Genomic DNA, 19,457 nt, shown 5'->3' on the forward strand with positions numbered 1-19,457 from the left:
TTGATTACCTTTGACTAGAAAATGTAGCAAATGTATTCTCTCCCTCCTGTCATTCAATAGCTTGACAGTTCCTGGAAAGCAATGCACACACACAGCACTGGCAGGCATGGCTTTGTTAGCCAGATGGACAGCTAAAAATATCTACATTGAGTTTGAGACCATGGTCTTAGTTGAGAAGACAGAAGAGGACACACTAAGACTGCTCGGTGCCACCGAAAAAAAGTATTCCTCTCTTCATCATCAGCCTCCCAGAGAAAAACATTCAAATATAATCTCCCTCATTAAAGCAGACTAAATATTTAAAGATTAGAGATGGCACTTCATTAAGCAGGCCATCCGTCGCAGCGGAGCACTGGCGCAGGGAGAAAGGAGGGTAGGGAGAGAGATGGATAAGAGAACAGGAGAGAGATAGACAGAGCGAGAGGGGGAAAGGGAGAGAGAGAGGGATGTCACAATATTTACACAGTTACCAGGTGCTTTACCGCTACGGCAAAACCACCGGGGCCCAGTTAATCTCTCCATGGGAGTGCCATGCAAACACTAGGGCAGCCAGCTGGAGATAAGGAGGGAATGAGGCAATTGTGGAGGTGGAGAGAGAAGGGGAGAAAGAGAGCACAAGGGGGCTGAGGCTTCCATTACCATCTGTGTATCACGCCAGCAGAGCCATGACAAAACAGGGGAATCAGGCGTATATTTTACCAGGCAGGAGAGAGTGGCCCTGGAGTGATGGAGAGGAGATTGAAACAATACAAACCCCAGCTGAGAAAGCACTACTGACAAGAATCAGGCTCAGGGAATCTCAGCAGCAAAACACAGGAAGTATGTGTTGAGGGACTGTGTGTTGTCGTTATTCTATGGGATTCTGCTGTGTTCCTTCTACCTCCGCCACGTTCCATTCCCACACGCAACGTTGTTGGTGTTTACGTAATAAACCGCATGCATCTGCACGGCTGGTGGAGGAGCCACATAAGGCCACCCACCGTGTGTGTGTATGTGGGTATGTCAACATTTGAAAGGGAGTGGGGTACCCCACCTATTTCTTAAATGTTTCTTCTTAAAATCTGATTTTAAACCTAACCTTTTACCACACTACTAACCTTATGCCTAACCACCGCTTTGAATAAATAGGTAATTTTATCTCCTCAACAATAATAATGCAGTAGTAGCCAAAATAGGAATCAAGGAGGAAATAAGATACATTACCCTATGCAGGAGATTAGTAGATACGTTTTCTGTATAGTCACTGGGGAGCATTGCCATTGGCCTTGGCATAGGGGTAAGGTGGAAGGCCTGGTGGCTCTGTGTGTGTGTGTGTGTGTGTGTGTGTGTGTGTGTGTGTGTGTGTGTGTGTGTGTGTGTGTGTGTGTGTGTGTGTGTGTGTGTCGGTATTTGTGTGTGTCGGTATTTGTGTGTGTCGGTATTTGTGTGTGTCAGTCTGGCAGCCAGTACAGAGGAGGCAGTGCGTTCTCAGAGAGCAGGCCAAGGCTATAATCCGAGCGGAAAAGGGGCACGGTCAACACTGTGTTAGTGTGTTTTGAAGTGCTCCTGTTGGGAATGTGTGCATGCACATCCAGTATGAATGAATTTTTGTATTTATGTTTACTGTTTATGTCCCAGGTGTGTTCTATATTTGTGTATTTCAGAGAGCAGCAATGTGCCTCCCATTCCCCCTCACTATACATTAATAGCCTGTGTGAATAAGACAGCTTCTTCCTGTCAATGCAATTAAATCTCTGAATGCCACCTTGTTTCAGGCTCCTGAGCAACTTTGCAGTATTATACTTTTTTATGTATTATTTCTCATTATTAGCCCAGAACGCTCTTCACATTTTCATTATGTACAGCTGGAAATAACCTTTTAGATTTCAGAGAGGCGTTAACTCACCAGCATTTCAACCAAGAATATGACTTTCCTGAATTGGATCCTTTGTCTCGTACCTTCCAAAGCGATTGAATTTATCCCAGGGGCTGCTCCAAGATGCCGCCGGCGGAGAAGAGGTATTCTGAGTGGACTTTTAGTCCGACTCAGGAGGCGTGCACACCATCCACCGCCTCTGTCCAGTCCCTGGACAATAAAGTTGACAGGCTCAGGGCGAGGATCTCCTTCCAGAGAGACATCAGGTACTGTAACTTACTCTGTTTCACGGAAATAAATACTTATTTTCCACCATAATTTGCAAATAAATTCATTCAAAATCCTACAATGTGATTTTCTGGATTTTTTTTCTTCATTTTGTCTGTCATAGTTGAAGTGTACCTATGATGAAAATGACAGGTCTCATCTTTTTAAGTGGGAGAACTTGCACAATTGGTGGCTGACTAAATACTTTTTTGCCCCACTGTAAGTGCCTTTGAATGGGGTATTCAAGTAGGTTCCAGGCGCACCGGTTTGTGTGAAGAACTGCAACACTGCTGGATTTTTTTACACTCAACAGTTTACCGTGTGTATCAAGAATGGTCCACCACCCAAAGGACATCCAGCCAACTTGACAACCGTGGGAAGCATTGGAGTCAACATAGGCCAGCATCCCTGTGGAAAACTTTGACACCTTGCATAGTCCATGCACCGATGAATTGAGGCTGTTCTGAGGACAAAAGGGGGTTGCAACTCAATATAAGGAAGGTGTTCCTAATGTTGGGTATACTCAGTGCATACTGTGCTGTATATACTGTGGTATGTATTGGTATGGGAGATGTTGCTCTCAGGCCATGGCAGAGTGTCTCAGATCTCACCCTGGGTTCTCACACTAGTCATGCAACGATGAGTCACACCAATTACACACTTACACCCCCTCTGTCACAACAGCTCCAGCCCCCTCCTGGGGGCCAAAGTAGAGACACGACATCCTCATCTCTCCCTCAGCATCAGATTCAGCCTGCCCTCCTAAACTCCTTTATCTCATTAATCTGATTAGCAGTCTTAATCAATGGTTACAGGCTTAACAGCAGCCAGCATAGCTCTGTGACGGTTGGGACTGTCACTGCTCTCTCAATTGGCCAAACATCTCAGGCTGCTTCCCACACAATCCCTCTCTGTCCACTTACTACTGTATCCTCCCCTCTGACCACTTCTCTTCTGCTGGTTCCATTCATTCTGTCTGCCTCAATGTTTTATCCTGCTTTTAAAACACATGGAACAGGCCTTGGGGATGGAAGCTTGGAGATTGACTCCTGATCTAGTAAACGGCTGGAGAGTACAAGTGAGACAGCATATTACAGAACTGAGAACTCCATAACACAGACACTCCGGGTAGACATTCCCCTTAGGCACACAGACCTATGATCAGTTTACCCCACACACACAGAAAAGGCAAAGATGACCTTAGTTCAGTGTCTAGGTGTCCATGGCTGTCTGTGGGAGTGTACAGTGGTGACTGACACTAGTGACATGGAGTAAGCAGCTGCAGCACATGCAGAGGAGCCAACCCTTTGGAGCCACATCACCCTCCACATGTCCCCTTGTCGAGGGACAACAGAGGGGTCAGAAAGACAGCCAGGGGGTCCAGATCACAGAGTCCCACCTCAGTTTGTGAGTCCACTGGGAAAAAGGCCCAGCACTGTAAAAGCTTATAGACTCAGGCCGGGTGGTTTAAAACACACAACATACTGGGGAACGACCAGTTCATGACAGCTCATGGGTGCTGGATATACAAAAAGACAGACATATAGGCATACCCTGAGCACCATGGAAAATAGGCCTTCTATAGCTTGCTAGCTACCGCTACACCGGATTACAGTACGCTACTGATTTGTGCGAGTAGGCCAGTACTGCTAGTGCTGCTATTATTGCTATTATTGAATCCAAACTATAACAGACAACCCTGAGAAATGTCTTATCTGCAGAGATTAATCACACAGAGAAATCAGCTAATTGTTATTTGTGCAGTAATGACAGACTGCTAAATAAATTGGCAATTTAAACCAAAGCCACAAAAAGAAAACAAGGCCAAATTCCTCAGGTGGGTATCTACAGACTCAGGGACAAAGTACAGGCTCGCACAGACAGAGATTGAAAAAACACATTAATAATGTCTTATGCAATCTAACTACCGAAAGTTTTCTAAAGTTAACTTTTGAAAGAGACCCATACAAATGGTAGTCGGAGAGCCACAGTTTTTGCGTCTGTTGTTGACGGACACAAAAACTGTCTGAATTAGGCTTGGGCGGTATGCCGTATACCGGGGTAGTTGCAAGTAGCCAACGGATAGATTTTCAATACCATCAATACAGTTAAAAAAATGACTGAAGTTTTCAATAAATTATAATAGTACTAGTAGTAGTAGTTGATGCCAATCGCACAGGTGTGTGTCAAGAACTACAAGCTGCTGGGGTTTTCTACGCTCAACAGTTTCCTGTGTATCAAGAATGTTCCACCATACAACATGTGCCAGCATCTCTGTGGAACGCTTTCTTACCCATGTAGAGTCCATGCCCCGACAAATTGAGGCTGTTCTGAGGGTAAAAAGGGTGGTGCAACTCAATATTAGGAAGGTGTTCATGTTTTGTACACTCAGTGTACATTAGTGCCGCACATTCGGCAGAAAATAGCTTAATTTTCATCAGATGACAACAGAAGTGCAACGGTATTTGGCTGGCAGCCACACAAGTAAATTAGCTTACAATGAAAAAGCAAGGTATTTTTTCCAAAAAAGATCCATGGCCTTTATATTTCTAATGTTTACCGTTGAAATAATGTTGCCAACTACATTTCTTAATGTTTTCTTTAAAGTTAATCTTGCATTTTAAATGGCAAAAGTAGGCTACAATGAGAAAAGTACCGGAGAAAACCAGCTACATCAGTCAGAGCGCTGTCTACTGATAGAATGCCCGTTCATAAATTCTCAGAGTAGAGAAGATGCCAAGCAGAAATTAAAATAGGAATCCTTTTAGATCTGCATTTACAAAATGCAGCAAGGTATTTCTTATATTGTTTTATAAATATTTTTTGGTGTGAAAAAAGCAAAATTCTGCATTAACGTGATCCCTAAGTTTAACTTGGTTGTTATGCAAGAATGTGGCGGAATTGATAAGGAGCATAATTTAGTGTTAGCTTTGCCCGAGCGACTCCAGACAGACATAGCATGTACACCTTGCTCCAGAGCCAGTACGGTTCTTCCTTCAGACAAGCATGCGTACAAACTTTGCACAATGTCTCACGTTCACTATTGCTTGTAAATGTCCAAACTCACCAAAAATGACATTTGGTAACTCCTACCTACAGTGCATTCAGAAAGTATTCAGAACCTTTACATTATTCCACATTTTGTTAGGTCACAGCCTTATTCTAAAATTGATTAAATTGTTTTTTCCCCCTCATCAATCTACACACAATAACCCATAATGACAAAGCAAAAACATAATGTTTTACAGAAGAATTCAGACCGTTTACTCAGTACCTTGTTGAAGCACCTTTGGCAGCGATAATAGCTTTGAGTATTCTTGGGTTGACGCTACAGGCTTGGCACACCTGCATCTGAGGACTTTTTCCCATTCTTCTCTGCAGATCCTCTCAAGCTCTGTCAGGTTGGATGGGGAGCGTCGCTGCACAGCTACGTTCAGTTCTGTCCAGAGATGTTTGATCAGGTTCAAGTCCGGGCTCTGGCTGGGCCAATCAAGGACATTCAGAGACCTGTCCCATAGCCACTCCTGCGTTGTCTTGGCTGTGTGCTTAGGGTCGTTGTCCTGGCTGTGTGCTTAGGGTCGTTGTCCTGTTGGAAGGTGAACCTTTTTTTCAGGTTTTCATCAAGGATCTCTGTACTTTGCGCGGTTCCTCTTTGCCTCGATCCTGACTAGTCTCCCCGTCCCTGCCGTGGAAAAACATCCCCACAGCATGATGCTGCCACCACCATGCTTCACCATTGGGATGGTGACAGGTTTCCTCCAGACATGACGCTTGGCATTCAGGCCAAAGAGTTGAATGTTGGTTTCATTAGACCAGAGAATCTTGTTTCACACGGTCTGAGAGTCTCCAAGCGCAATGTCATGTGCCTTTTACTGAGGAGTGGCTTCCGTCTAGCCACTCTACAATAAAGGCTTGGTTGGCGGAGTACTGCAAAGATGGTTGTCCTTCTGGAAGGTTCTCCCATCTGCACAAGCTCCAGGAACTCTGGAGCTCTGTTATATTGGCCATCGGGTTTTTGATCACTTCCCTGACCAAGGCCCTTCTCCCCCGATTGCTCAGTTTGGCCGGGTGGCCAGCTCTAGGAAGAGTCTTCGTGGTTCCAAACTTCTTCCATTTAAGAATGAGAATGATGGAAGCCACTGTGCACTTGGGGACCTTCAATGTTGTAGAAATTGTTCCGTACCCTTCCCCCGATCTGTGCCTCAACACAATCTTGTCTCGGACCTCTACGGACAATTCTTTCGACCTCATGGCTTGGCTTTTGTCCTGACATGCACTGTCAACTGTGGGACTTTATGAAGACAGGTGTGTGCCTTTTCAAATTACATCCAATCAATTGAATTTACCACAGGTGGACTCCATTCAAGTTGTTGAAACATCGAAAGGATGATCAATGGAAACAGGATGCACCTGAGCTCAATTTTTGAGTCTCATAGCAAAGGGTCTGAATACATATGTAAATAAGGTATTACTGTTTAAAAAATATATATACATTTGCTAAAAATTCTAAAAACATTTTTTCTGCTTTGTCATTATTGGGTATTGTGTATAGATTGATAAATATGCTTGTTAGTATATTTAGCTACCAGCCTAAAGGGAAATTCGCTATTACTTCTGGCAATAGAAGCCCAATGTTTTTTTCTTGCATTTTTTGGGCACCCCACTTGTGTATGAAGCCAGAAATGAGAAGGACGGTATGACAATATGAAAATCTGGATACCACCCAACTCTAGTTTGAATGATTCTGAAAGACTGAAAGCGAGAAAAAGGAGGAGTGAGGGAAGAAGGCGTTACTGTAGAGGACAGTATCTAGGGGGACTATGTGGGCAGAGGTAGTCCTCCAAAACCATACAGATTGATCACCTCTTGCTCCTGTCACAGCTCAGAGAGGTGGTTGGGAGATTTTTAATTGGCCGGCAGTCGCCCACTGCTTCCTAAAGCCTAGTGCTGTCAGAGGTGCACAAAGAAAACAGACCACCTACACCATCTTTCGCTCTCTCTGTCCAGTCAAGTAGTGCTGAACGATAGTGATGCACAGATTGACTCATAACCCGCAGTACCCGCGATTATATACAGGGTCATGAAATATTGTGTGGATGAAGGGCAGGCGGCTGGTGGGCAGGTTGAATGAATAGAAAATGAATAAAAAAACTATATGGACTTTATGTCCAAAGTTATGGGCAAAGACACAGAACATCCATATCAAATTAAATATTAAACTTTTAAAACAACCACTTTTTGTCCAGTATTAATTTACCATCCTTACAAACCACTTAATGTAAATGTACAGTACTGTATTGTACAAAGGCTGGTCATCTAGGTTTGTACATGTAGACTTTCCATCAGCATGAAGGAAAACAATGACCAATAAAGTTAGAGTACATTGCAGAGGTGAAAGAAGTACCCAATTGTAATACTTGAGTAAAAGTAAAGATAGCTTAACTTCTTGCGTCAAGCAATCCCGTATCCGGGAGCGTAATTATAGCCTCAAGCTCATTACCATAACGCAACGTTAACTATTCATGAAAATCGCAAATGAAATGAAAGAAATATATTCACTCACAAGCGTAGCCTTTTGTTAACAACACTGTCACCTCAGATTTTCTAAATATGCTTTTCAACCATAGCTACACAAGCATTTGTGTAAGAGTATTGATAGCCTAGCATAGCATTAAGCCTAGCATTCAGCAGGCAACATTTTCACAAAAACAAGAAAAGCATTCAAATAAAATCATTTACCTTTGAAGAACTTCGGATGTTTTCAATGAGGAGACTCAGTTAGAAAGCAAATGTTCAGTTTTTCCAAAAACATTATTTGTGTAGGAGAAATCGCTCCGTTTTGTTCATCACGTTTGGCTAAGAAAAAAATACGAAAATTCAGTCATTACAACGCCAAACTTTTTTCCAAATTAACTCCATAATATCGACAGAAACATGGCAAATGTTGTTTAGAATCAATCCTCAAGGTGTTTTTCACATATCTATTCGATGATAAATCATTCGTGGCAGTTTGGTTTCTCCTCTGAACCAAATGGAAAAATACACGCAGCTGGAGATTACGCAATAATTTCGACGGAGGACACCAAGCGAGCACCTGCTTAATGTCGTCCCTTATGGTCAATCTTCCAATGATATGCCTACAAATACGTCACAATGCTGCAGACACCTTGGGGAAACGACAGAAAGTGTAAGCTCATTCCTGGCGCATACACAGCCATATAAGGAGACATTGGAACACAGCGCTTTCAAAATCTGGGGCATTTCCTGTTTGAAATGTAATCTTGGTTTCGCCTGTAGCATCAGTTCTGTGGCACTCACAGATAATATCTTTGCAGTTTTGGAAACGTCAGAGTGTTGTCTTATACGCATAGTCAAACATCTTTTTGTGACAAAATATCTTGTTTAAAACGGGAACGTTTTTTAATCCAAAAATTAAAAGATCGCCCCCTATATCGAAGAAGTTAATAGCCTACTGATTCCGTGAGTACCAAGCCTCATGCAACATGTCAAGTAAACAATTTCACAAATTCAGCAGATTTTTTAAAATCTTTGCTATGCTGTAATAAATGCTTTACACTTATTCATATAGGGGGCGGCAGGGTAGCCTAGTGGTTCAAATCCCCGAGCTGACAAGGTACAAATCTGTCGTTCTGCCCCTGAACAGGCAGTTAACCCACTGTTCCTAGGCCGTCATTGAAAATAAGAATTTGTTCTTAACTGACTTGCCTAGTAAAATAAATTTTTAAAAAATCAACATTTATTTTGTGTTTAAACTGTTCCAACTTCTTTTTTGGCTCCTTATTGTTATAACTATTATTATTATTATAATAATAGGTAATGTCATTACCATTAGTAGGCTTAGTATAGCCGCCGTGTAGGCCGCTACACTACCATTAGTAGGCCAAAGAGCACATCCTATTTAGTCTTAATACAGTAACTTGCTTAGGCCTAAATACATTGATATAGTAGCCTATATGAGTCTATCAATCATTCACACATACGAGTCATTCATGATTTGAAATGCAATCAAGCAGTTTAGTTTTAAAATAAAATGTAGCATTCATTGAATAATTAGCTGAAACAAACAATAAATCGTTCCATTTAGGAAAATTGCATTCACAAAGGAATTGGAAATGTTTTTAGTCTTTGCTATAATAAAGGCTTAGCAGAAATTTTTTACAACAGACTCCCTGGTATGTTTATACCTTATTTAGTGTTGTTTATATTGTTCCAAACGGTCAGAAAAAATATATTGTAATCGATACAGCACCTCTTTGGAAAACATAATACGCATGCAGCGCTTGCTCCTTACATTATTTTATTTATTGATTTCCAGTATTTTCCACAACTAGTCACAGTTATTCCACACATCTCACTTGCCCTTTAATAACCTACTGTTTTTTGGAAAACACCAAGATCCTCTGAAAATACTAGTCCCGTGTGAATCGACATCCCTGTGTTTTGAGAGAAATGTCTGAGTTATATAGGTGTTGCTCGCGGTTTTGCACAAGAAAACAATAACTGGTTCGATAAATTTAACTAAGTGTTGCACATACGCTATATATCTATGAATGGCCTAAATGGAGCCTATCAACTTTCAACGGGAATGCTTTTGTTTATATGTTTTGCGTGTATGAATTGAATATTGCCAAATGCGTCAGTAAAAAAAAGAGCTTATTTAATGCAAGCTGTTAATAGATCGCAAAGCAGCAGTATACAACTGACCTAAACGTTTGGAAATTATAAGTTAACTTTCTCATCCATAGCCTTAAAATGGATCACAAGTGCAATTGCACTGTTTAGCTCTTATCTGAAGGCGGGGGGGCATTAAGATCGCTAAAATATGACTGTGATCACACTTCCTCAATTCAAATACTATGGGGACATGGGGATACTATCTTCAAACATCCAGGCTTCCGTCATAACTGTCAAATCATTGAAAAAAATAATAAATAAGTATTACAGGGGGCAGTTTGGAAAAAACGAATCCCGTCCGAATAGTCTCCTGGAATAAGGGACATTCTGGAGTAATTACATAACCAACTTTCTCTAGTAATACTTGTCCCGTGCGAATAGGTCTTTGGCCATGTGCATGCGATACATACATGTGTCACATAAAGAGAGCAAGGGTTGAGGGAATAGGGAATGTTTTTCCTAAACAAATTTCGGTAACATAAGTTTTCGGTCAGAAATGGCGGTAATTATGTTGCAGCTTCAGAAACACAGACAGCGCGATAAGTCACTCGCTGTCTTTTATTTATTTAATTTTTTTACACAGCGCAGCAAGTCTGAGCCCGGCACAATCAAATCAATTGCTGGTCGGACTCCCTCTAGTTATTTGTGTGTCTTAATTTTTCAATCAAACAGTGTGCTTAAAGCATCATACTAGCTCAGGGAATATAGTTGATTTGATTAAAAAACACACAGGATGTGTCAATATATGGTAAAATACATGTTTAAAAATGTCGACCAATCGATTGAGCAGACGACTCTGTCGACCAAGATTTTTGTTTAGTTGGGGACAGCCCTAGTGTATTAAATGTGTCTCATGCCTTTTCTCTCCAATTTCTTCTCCTTGGCTTTGTTAAAGGCCCACCCACCCACCTCCCTAAACAAGACGGCTTCTTCTTCCCAATTAAAATTTATTTGGCACAAATTACAATTTCTCCCCGGCTATCTTTTCAGTTTCTCCCTCATCATCTTTCATTAGAGGGCCTCCCTTTCTCCTCTTTCATTCCCCAGCCTCTTGCCAGCATTCTCAATTCATTCTCATCAATTCCACCGTGCACACAAAAGTCCTAGAGGACCCCACACGCACAGACCCAGGGAGAGAGACACAAAAAGACAAAAAGAGGAACCCACATGCACTGAAGATGCACACACACAAACAGAGGCTGATTCACTATGGGGCCTTTCGCTGTAAGAGTGTTTTTGTTCATGGGTTGTATGTAGCTAAGGATGAGTGATGGTGTGAGGCTGTCTGGGCATGGTGTGTGTGTGTGTGTGTGTGTGTGTGTGTGTGTGTGTGTGTGGAGCCAGCCTCCCTCCTCTAGCTAAAAGCCAGTGAGCAGACAGACAGGCAAGGAATGTGTGTGGAGGAACATGCTTATCCTGAGGGCTGAGCAGACAGGCCACAGGAAACATCCCTTAATTAGCGCACAGAGCTGGGGGGGCTGCCAGGGTTCAGGGGGCAAGGCCTTCCTCTTGGCTCATACACAGTGCTAACACACACATAGGCCTACAAAAAAAACACTGTGCACAAATAGCAACACACGCACAGCTTGCTGAGAGGGGGACCACACAGTAGAGCTGCTTTGTGCTGCTCCGCACAGTGGGCTGCTTCAAACAGGACCACAGAGAACTGAGCTTCAACTGGGAGAGAGACACAGAGAACTGAGCTTCAACTGGGAGAGAGACACAAAGAACTGAGCTTCAACTGGGAGAGAGACACAGGGAACTAGACACTGCTAAATGAAAACAACCAAGCGCCCGCCTACACACCCAAACACACACACGTGCCCGCCTACACACCCAAACACACACGTGCCCGCCTACACACACACACACTCACGTGCCCGCCTACACACACACACACTCACGTGCCCGCCTACACACACACACACTCACGTGCCCGCCTACACACACACACTCACGTGCCCGCCTACACACACACACACTCACGTGCCCGCCTACACACACACACACTCACGTGCCCGCCTACACACACACACTCACGTGCCCGCCTACACACACACACTCACGTGCCCGCCTACACACACACACTCACGTGCCCGCCTACACACACACACTCACGTGCCCGCCTACACACACACTCACGTGCCCGCCTACACACACACACTCACGTGCCCGCCTACACACACACACTCACGTGCCCGCCTACACACACACACTCACGTGCCCGCCTACACACACACACTCACGTGCCCGCCTACACACACACACTCACGTGCCCGCCTACACACACACACACACACACTCACGTGCCCGCCTACACACACACACACTCACGTGCCCGCCTACACACACTCACGTGCCCGCCTACACACACACTCACGTGCCCGCCTACACACACACTCACGTGCCCGCCTACACACACACACACACACACACTCACGTGCCCGCCTACACACACACACGTGCCCGCCTACACCCACACACACTCACGTGCCCGCCTACACCCACACACACACACACGTGCCCACCTACACACACACACATGCCCGCCTACACACACACACGTGCCCACCTACACACACACGTGCCCACCTACACACACACGTGCCCACCTACACACACACACGTGCCCGCCCACACACACACACACACACGTGCCCGCCCACACACACACACCCCAGGGTTCAAAACTGCTATAATGAGTTACATTATGCGACACTGACTTGGCTGTGTGAGTTACATTTTAAATTGGTCGCATCAATGTGACTTGCAAATTCTAGTTGGTCACCTCACTCAAAACCTCTTTTTTGGGAAGCTAAAAGCCTGATTTGGTCAAACAGTATGCCTAGAGTTGCACATTTTGGGTAATATTCATAGGACGAAACTTTCCACTGGAAATTAACAGGAATATAATCCAAATGCATATTAATACCATTTAAATGTAGATGTTTTTTGTATTGGATATATTTACCATATCATATGGAGACAGAAACAAACCTTTTACCTTATCATAATTATGAAATCCTGCCAATATAAATTAAGAATTGAACTTTAATTAAAATGAGTTGACTGTTCACATGGGATGATTTCACTGAACAACAAAAGGGAATATTGAATGATCCACCGCATCTCCCAAAAACGTTTTCAACATACAGTACTGGGCAAAAGTTTTAGGCACGTGTGAAAAAATGCCGTAAAGTAAGAAAGCTTTCAAAAATAAACATGTTAATAGTTTACATTTATCAATTAACAAAATGCAAAGTGAGTGAACAGAAGAAAAAACTACATCAAATCAATATTTGGTGTGACCACCCTTTGCCTTCAAAACAGCATGAATTCTTCTAGGTACACTTGCACACAGTTTGAAGAAACTCAGCAGGTAGGTTGGCCCAAACATCTTGGAGAACAAACCACAGTTCTTCTGTGGATTTAGGCAGCCTCAGGTGCTTCTTTCTCTTCATGTAATCCCAGACAGACTCAATGATGTTGAGATCAGGGCTCTGTGGGGGCCGAACCATCACTTCCAGGCCTCCTTGATCTTCTTTACACTGAAGATCATTCTTAATGACTTTCACTGTATGTTTGGGGTTGTTGTTATTCTGCTGAATACATTTTGGGGCAATCAGATGCCTCCCTGATAGTATTGCATGATGGATAAGTATCTGCCTGTACTTGTCAGCATTGAGGCGACCATCAATTTGGACCAAATCCTCTCTAGTCCTTCGGCAAATAATCTGCATTTCTGCTACAGCCAAAAATGTCAAATTTTGACTCATCAGTCCAGAGCACCTGCCGCCATTTTTCTGAATCCCAGTTCCTGTGTTTTCGTGCATAGTTGAGTCGCTTGGCCTTGTTTCCATGTCGGAGGATGGCTTTTTGGCCGCAAGTCTTCCATGAAGGCCACTTCTGACCAGACTTCGCCGGACAGTAGATGGGTGTACCAGGGTCCCACTGTTTTCTGCCTGGGAGAGACCTTGCTTATGCAGTATAACTACCTTATGTCTTGCTGCTGTGCTCATTCTTGCCATGGTGTATGACTTCTGACAGTAAACAGTCTTCAGCAACCTCACCTTGTTAGCAGAGTTTGGCTGCTCCTCATCCAGTTTAATTCCTCCAACACAGCTGATTCTGTTTCAGTTAATGATTGTGTTTCAACCTACATATTGAATTGATGATCATTAGCACTTGTTTGGTATAATTGTTTAATCATACACCTGACATAGTGCAAGTGCACCTCGAAGTATTGATGCTGTTTTGAAGGCAAAGGGTGATCACACCAAATATGGATTTGATTTTTCTTCTGTTCACTCACTTGGCATTTAGTTAATTGATAAATAAAATATATTAATAACATGTCTATTTTTGAAAGCATTCTTACTTTACAGCATTTTTTCACACCTGCTTAAAACTTTTGCACAGTACTGTACATCTGTAAAATTATAGTCTAGATATTAAAGCTTTGGTTGTATTCCTCTCAGGCTTCCATGTCTTCTCCCTGGACCTCCTCAATGTCCACCTCTAAAACATCAGACTGAGGCCTCATCTTTACTGTCACTTTCCAACCTTGTTGAGGATGGATTGTTGTCAGGCTCAAAAAGCCCAAAATTTGCACAGTTGGCCACCAATGTTACAACCCTTGTATTAGTCAGCCTGTCGCATGCTTTGGTGTGTGTGTTCCCAAACAAGGACCAGTTGCGCTCTGAGGCGGTTGATATTGGTGGGATTTGGAGGATGACGGAGGCAACAGGGGAAAGAGCCTCAGATCCACAAAGTCCCTTCCACCAGGTAGCTGATGAGATATGTTGGCATGACTGCCATTTTGCATCTCCATCCCAAAGCCCTTGCTTGGAAATGTACTTCGCCAGACTGCCAAGAACTTTGCCCTCATCCAGGCCAAGGTGGAGAGACATGATAGTGATGACACCATAGGCCTTGTTGATCTCTGCACCCGACAGGATGCTCTTGCCAGCATACTTGGGGTCCAACATGTACGCTGCGGCGTGTATGGGCTTCAGGCAGAAATCTCCATGCTTTTTGATGTATTTCAGAACAGCAGTTTCCTTTACTTGGAACAACAGTGAAGTTGGCAGGGCAGTACAGATTTATTCTCTTACATCGGCAAGCAGTCTGAACATCAGACAAGATGGCATGGTCTCCCTCAATCCGTGCAAGGGCTACTGCTATAGGTTTCAGGAGTTTCAGGCTGCTTACCACTCTCTTCCAAAATACATCATCCTGGAGGGTCCTCTTGATGGGGCTGTCCATATAGACACACTGGCTTTGAACATGTCATTAGTAAAGATTGAAAAATGTAAGGTGCTTAGACAGCTGCCCTGGAGAATTCCTGATTCCCTGGAGAGGCTTCCATTAAAGAACACCCTTTGTGTTCTATTCAAAAGGTAACTCTTTATCCACAATATAGCAGGGTGTGTGAAGCCATAGCACAGCAGACTATGGTCTAACAGCAGACTATGGTCGATAATGTCAAAAGCTGCACTGAAGTCCAAGAAAACAGCACACCCCAATCTTTTTATCATCAATTTATCTCAGCCAATCATCAGTCATTTGTGTAAGTGCTGTGCTTGTTGAATCTCCTTCAACACCGAAAGTGTGTTAATTTGTTTACTTTAAAAAAGCATTGTATCTGGTCAAACAATTTTCCCCCAAAGTTGGGGGTTGGTAACAGGCTGATTGGTCACCTATTTGAGCCAGTAAAGGGGGCTTTACTATTCTAAGGTAGTGGAATTACTTTTGCTTCCCTCCAGGCCTGAGGGAACACACTTTCTAGTAGGCTTAGATTGAAGATATGGCAAATAGGAGTGGCAATTTAGCAATCTAGCCAATGTGCTTCAAACACTGGTTTACACATCAAAATGACTTGAATCATGCAAACCTGCTTGGACATGTTTGATGAAAAAACATTTTTCTGTAATCATACTATCTCCGTAGTCTATTTTTCCCAATAAAGCACTGTGAATTATTGTATAAGATGATAATTTTTTTAATTAACTAATTTGTTCTATTGCGTGCCACCGCAACAACATTGTGGTGCGACCAAATCATAGGCTGGTGCAACCAATTGAAAAAGTTACTGGCACTAGTGCCACCAGGGGGAAAAGAAAACATTAGTCTAGAGACCCACCGACCTACAAATCGATACTTGGAGTCAAAATATCGATATAATGCCGTCCAAAATAATAGAGCAATATGTAACTGTAATGATTATTTCACCCATCACTATACATTTGTCATCATGTTTGTTCTTGTTGACAGAAGTGATGCCATTGCTCACACAAGGGATTTTTATCACATACACGATTGAGAGCATTGAGACTGATGTACTTCACACAACCACCTCCAATACGGACGTTTATTTTAGTTGTATGGAAGGCCGACCCCACAGGTTTCTTTATTTTAAAAACTGTATCAAGATACACATTTTTGAATCAAGAAAAATGTGCATCAATAAGGATAGAAGCATGCTGCTTCAGGAGACAACCCATTTCAGAGACCCATTATACTGCTAAGGCAGACAACACAAGCCACTCACTCAAGCATCAAATCTCTTTGGGGGAGCTTGAGCAGAGGTGAGTATTCTTATGGACCTTACCCCTTTTCCACCAGACTGCAATTCACCAAGGTAAGCGCCGGAATTACATGATTATAGTCAATCGTCACTTAAGAGGGTGAAAATAGGAAATGTGAAGTATTTACTTTTAAGGGCTGGTGAGAGCATTTCTAGGTCTACTTAGCCTAGGTCTATAGTTACAGATCCATGACGTATAGAGCCCACAACAACAAAACAACACAAACAAATAACAATTACATATCATCTTAAACTCTATATCTTCACATAGATATATTGGGTATTTTAGTCTCTCTTGGCTACAGACCCAGCAAGTCCAGGCAGGCAGAGGCAGTGTAATCAGGTAGGGAGGGAATGGGGATTAATAAAGATAGATCCAGCCGTTGCGTGTTCTCTGGCTCTGGGTAGATAAAAGCAATTAGGGAGTCGGAGCACATCAAAGATGAAGGGACTGTTGTTTTTTATCATGACAGAGGGCTGTTTAGCTTCCCCACAGTGGACAGCATGCTAATATCAGACTGCTGCCGACCTTGCTACAAAACGTCTGGACTCTCTGTCTCCCTTGGTCTCTCTCAAACACACAGACGCAGGCACACACACACACACACACAGGCACCCAGACCCCTTCCCGGCACAGCGGGAGACGAGAGAGAGAGGACAGTCAGTCAGTCATGATAAAGTAGAGAAAAAGCCATCAAATCAAATGAGTGGTACCTCTTTGAATGCTACAACTGAGCATCTCCATAATTCTATAAGCCCTTAATGTATTTTCCCTCGCAACAGCAGGGCACTTTGACATCCAAATCACTTCTAAAATTATCTAGAAAAAAAGCATAGGGAAAGTGACTCAACAAACTTAGTTGAACTGCACTTGAGCATATTCCATTCTATTCATCCTTGGGTGCAGAGGGCACTCTATTGTGTATCTGCTATGCCGTGAAACACAAGCCTTGACACAGAGAAAAACACTACAAATAGATTTACCAGAACATTAATAGTACAAACAGTACACTGTGCAGATTAAAGGCACATTAATTAGGACCATTACATTTAATGTTTCCCATCAATGAGTACTAAAATTTTATTAAAGGCTAATTCAACAATAATAGGCCTACGCAGGGTGTTTGTTGTTAAATGGTGTATGGGTCAAGGAAGCTAACGACTATACTAAATCCATGAATACTAATAGCTAGCTTTAGTACAAATTAGCTGTGTAATAAAATAACACCTTACGGAACATTGACCCCTTCATAGACTTTGTGAAAACAGATTAAAAGACTAAAAAGTATTTTAACGGGGACGCACACACAGCTTAACTTTTTCCACTAGTGCCACTACTACCACCAACTCTAAGTTCATGGCACCAGCACGATTTGGTCGCACACATTTTTCACAATAATGTCTTGACCTGTGTCCTTTATTAATGTACATTAATTCCATACAGAACCAGGCTAATAATGACCATCTTTTAAATTTGCCAGGCAAGGGCATGAGAATTTAAAAGACAGTCATTATTAGCCAACTAAAAGCTACCTGTGCCAACTAAAAACTACTGGCCTGAATGAAAAGAATACTGATGATGTGCGTATCATTTAAATGTTTTCTTTCATTTGTGGGCCGAGCAAGTAGCCAAAATGACCTACCCTCCATTACATTTTACCTTGACAATATCATACTTACATTGATTGTTTGGATAAATAATACCTTTGCGCAATCTCAAAAGTGATGTTATTGTTAAGATTTTTGACCGGTCACTCTAAAATCGGTTCTATCTTTTGATTAATTCTGCTTTCATTGTAAAAAAAATCCTTGATTCTTGTTTTTTCAGGTTTTCACTCAAAATCATACTGCTATAGAAAAAAAATGAAGTCCACAACAATGCTTAAACCACATCAGGAGACCACTTTTGAAATCTGGGAAAAATGAAAAAAACAATTGTAGGAGGGTGTAGTTGCCCTTTAATTCAAAAGCACACCTAGCAAGATACCTTTGTTTGGCTAGGGATTGATAGAGATCATCATGATATTCTGCAGGTAGGCCTACTTTGCAGTCAACATTGAATTGGGACGTTTTTGGGCGGAAAGCCTTAAGAAATGTTCATTCAAACAGCACATGATAACTGAATTGCACATCGTAAAGATTCAACCAAGACTTCAGAAAAAACATTTTGAATAGCTGGTTTGCATAGACATTGCTGTTATGAATAAATCTTGATTATAAAAAAAGTTACTTGTTAGCCAAAAACTAAACTGACCAGCTACCTTTATTTCACTGGCACTCTAGCAACCAACTAAAAATTGGTGTCGCACCGTCAAGTTAAAGGGTCGCAAATGCGAGTGTTTTGGTTGCAGTTCAGCCCTGCACACCAACACACACACAGAAAACACAGTCTCTGACCTCTTTTTGCCGTGGAGACGTCCTCGTGTGCTGTCCGTGTATCTGTCCCTCCTGTTGGTTGTGTCGGTTTCAGAAAGCCTTCAGAAAGGACAAAGAGAGGGAAACAGATCAAGGCCAGGGAGATGACAGTTCTTCTAGGTAAGGAGAAACCATGGTAAATATTGGCTTTAGCCAGGCATGTATCTGGGCCATGGAGGGCTGCCTCTTAACAGAACTGGCATTCAATGCAAACAAACACACAAAAACACCCACATGGAAGTTTATGAAAGAGAGAGTCAGGGAGAGAGGGAGAGAGGAAGAGCATTGGGTTAGCATTTGTTTACCTCTAGCCCACCAGGAAGCCAGGAATATCATGACTGACTAGATCAAAGTACTGTGTACTAGGAATGTGTTTTCTCAATCCTCTCCTTTATCTAGCACTGCACTTACACAACTGATTCAACTAATCGCCAAGGTCTAGAAACCAAATACTGTCTACTGTCTGGTAGTCGTCAAGAATGGAGGCTGCTATACTGCGTGCAGACACAAGGAGCACACACACAAACAGATCAGGTAAGTTAGGGGAATGAGTGGATCTCCGAAAAAGACCAACAAAGGGAAAGATGGTGAAGGGCTGAAGACTCTTGTTAAGCTACAGGAGGGGAGAGAGTGGTGCGT

General features: G+C 42.7%; 1 protein-coding gene across 2 annotated transcripts in view; it reads right to left on the minus strand.

The window, feature by feature from the left end:
* Positions 1-19,457, minus strand: part of LOC109899708 (bifunctional heparan sulfate N-deacetylase/N-sulfotransferase 2-like) — a 182,914-nt gene that overhangs the window by 41,887 nt on the left and 121,570 nt on the right. For both annotated transcript variants that reach the window (XM_031835741.1, XM_031835740.1), the window contains one exon: positions 18,801-18,878. The gene's annotated coding sequence lies outside the window, so the exon portion shown is untranslated. The remainder of the gene's footprint in view (positions 1-18,800; positions 18,879-19,457) is intronic.

This window comes from Oncorhynchus kisutch, linkage group LG11 (genome assembly GCF_002021735.2).
Source record: "Oncorhynchus kisutch isolate 150728-3 linkage group LG11, Okis_V2, whole genome shotgun sequence".
Taxonomy (NCBI): domain Eukaryota; kingdom Metazoa; phylum Chordata; class Actinopteri; order Salmoniformes; family Salmonidae; genus Oncorhynchus; species Oncorhynchus kisutch.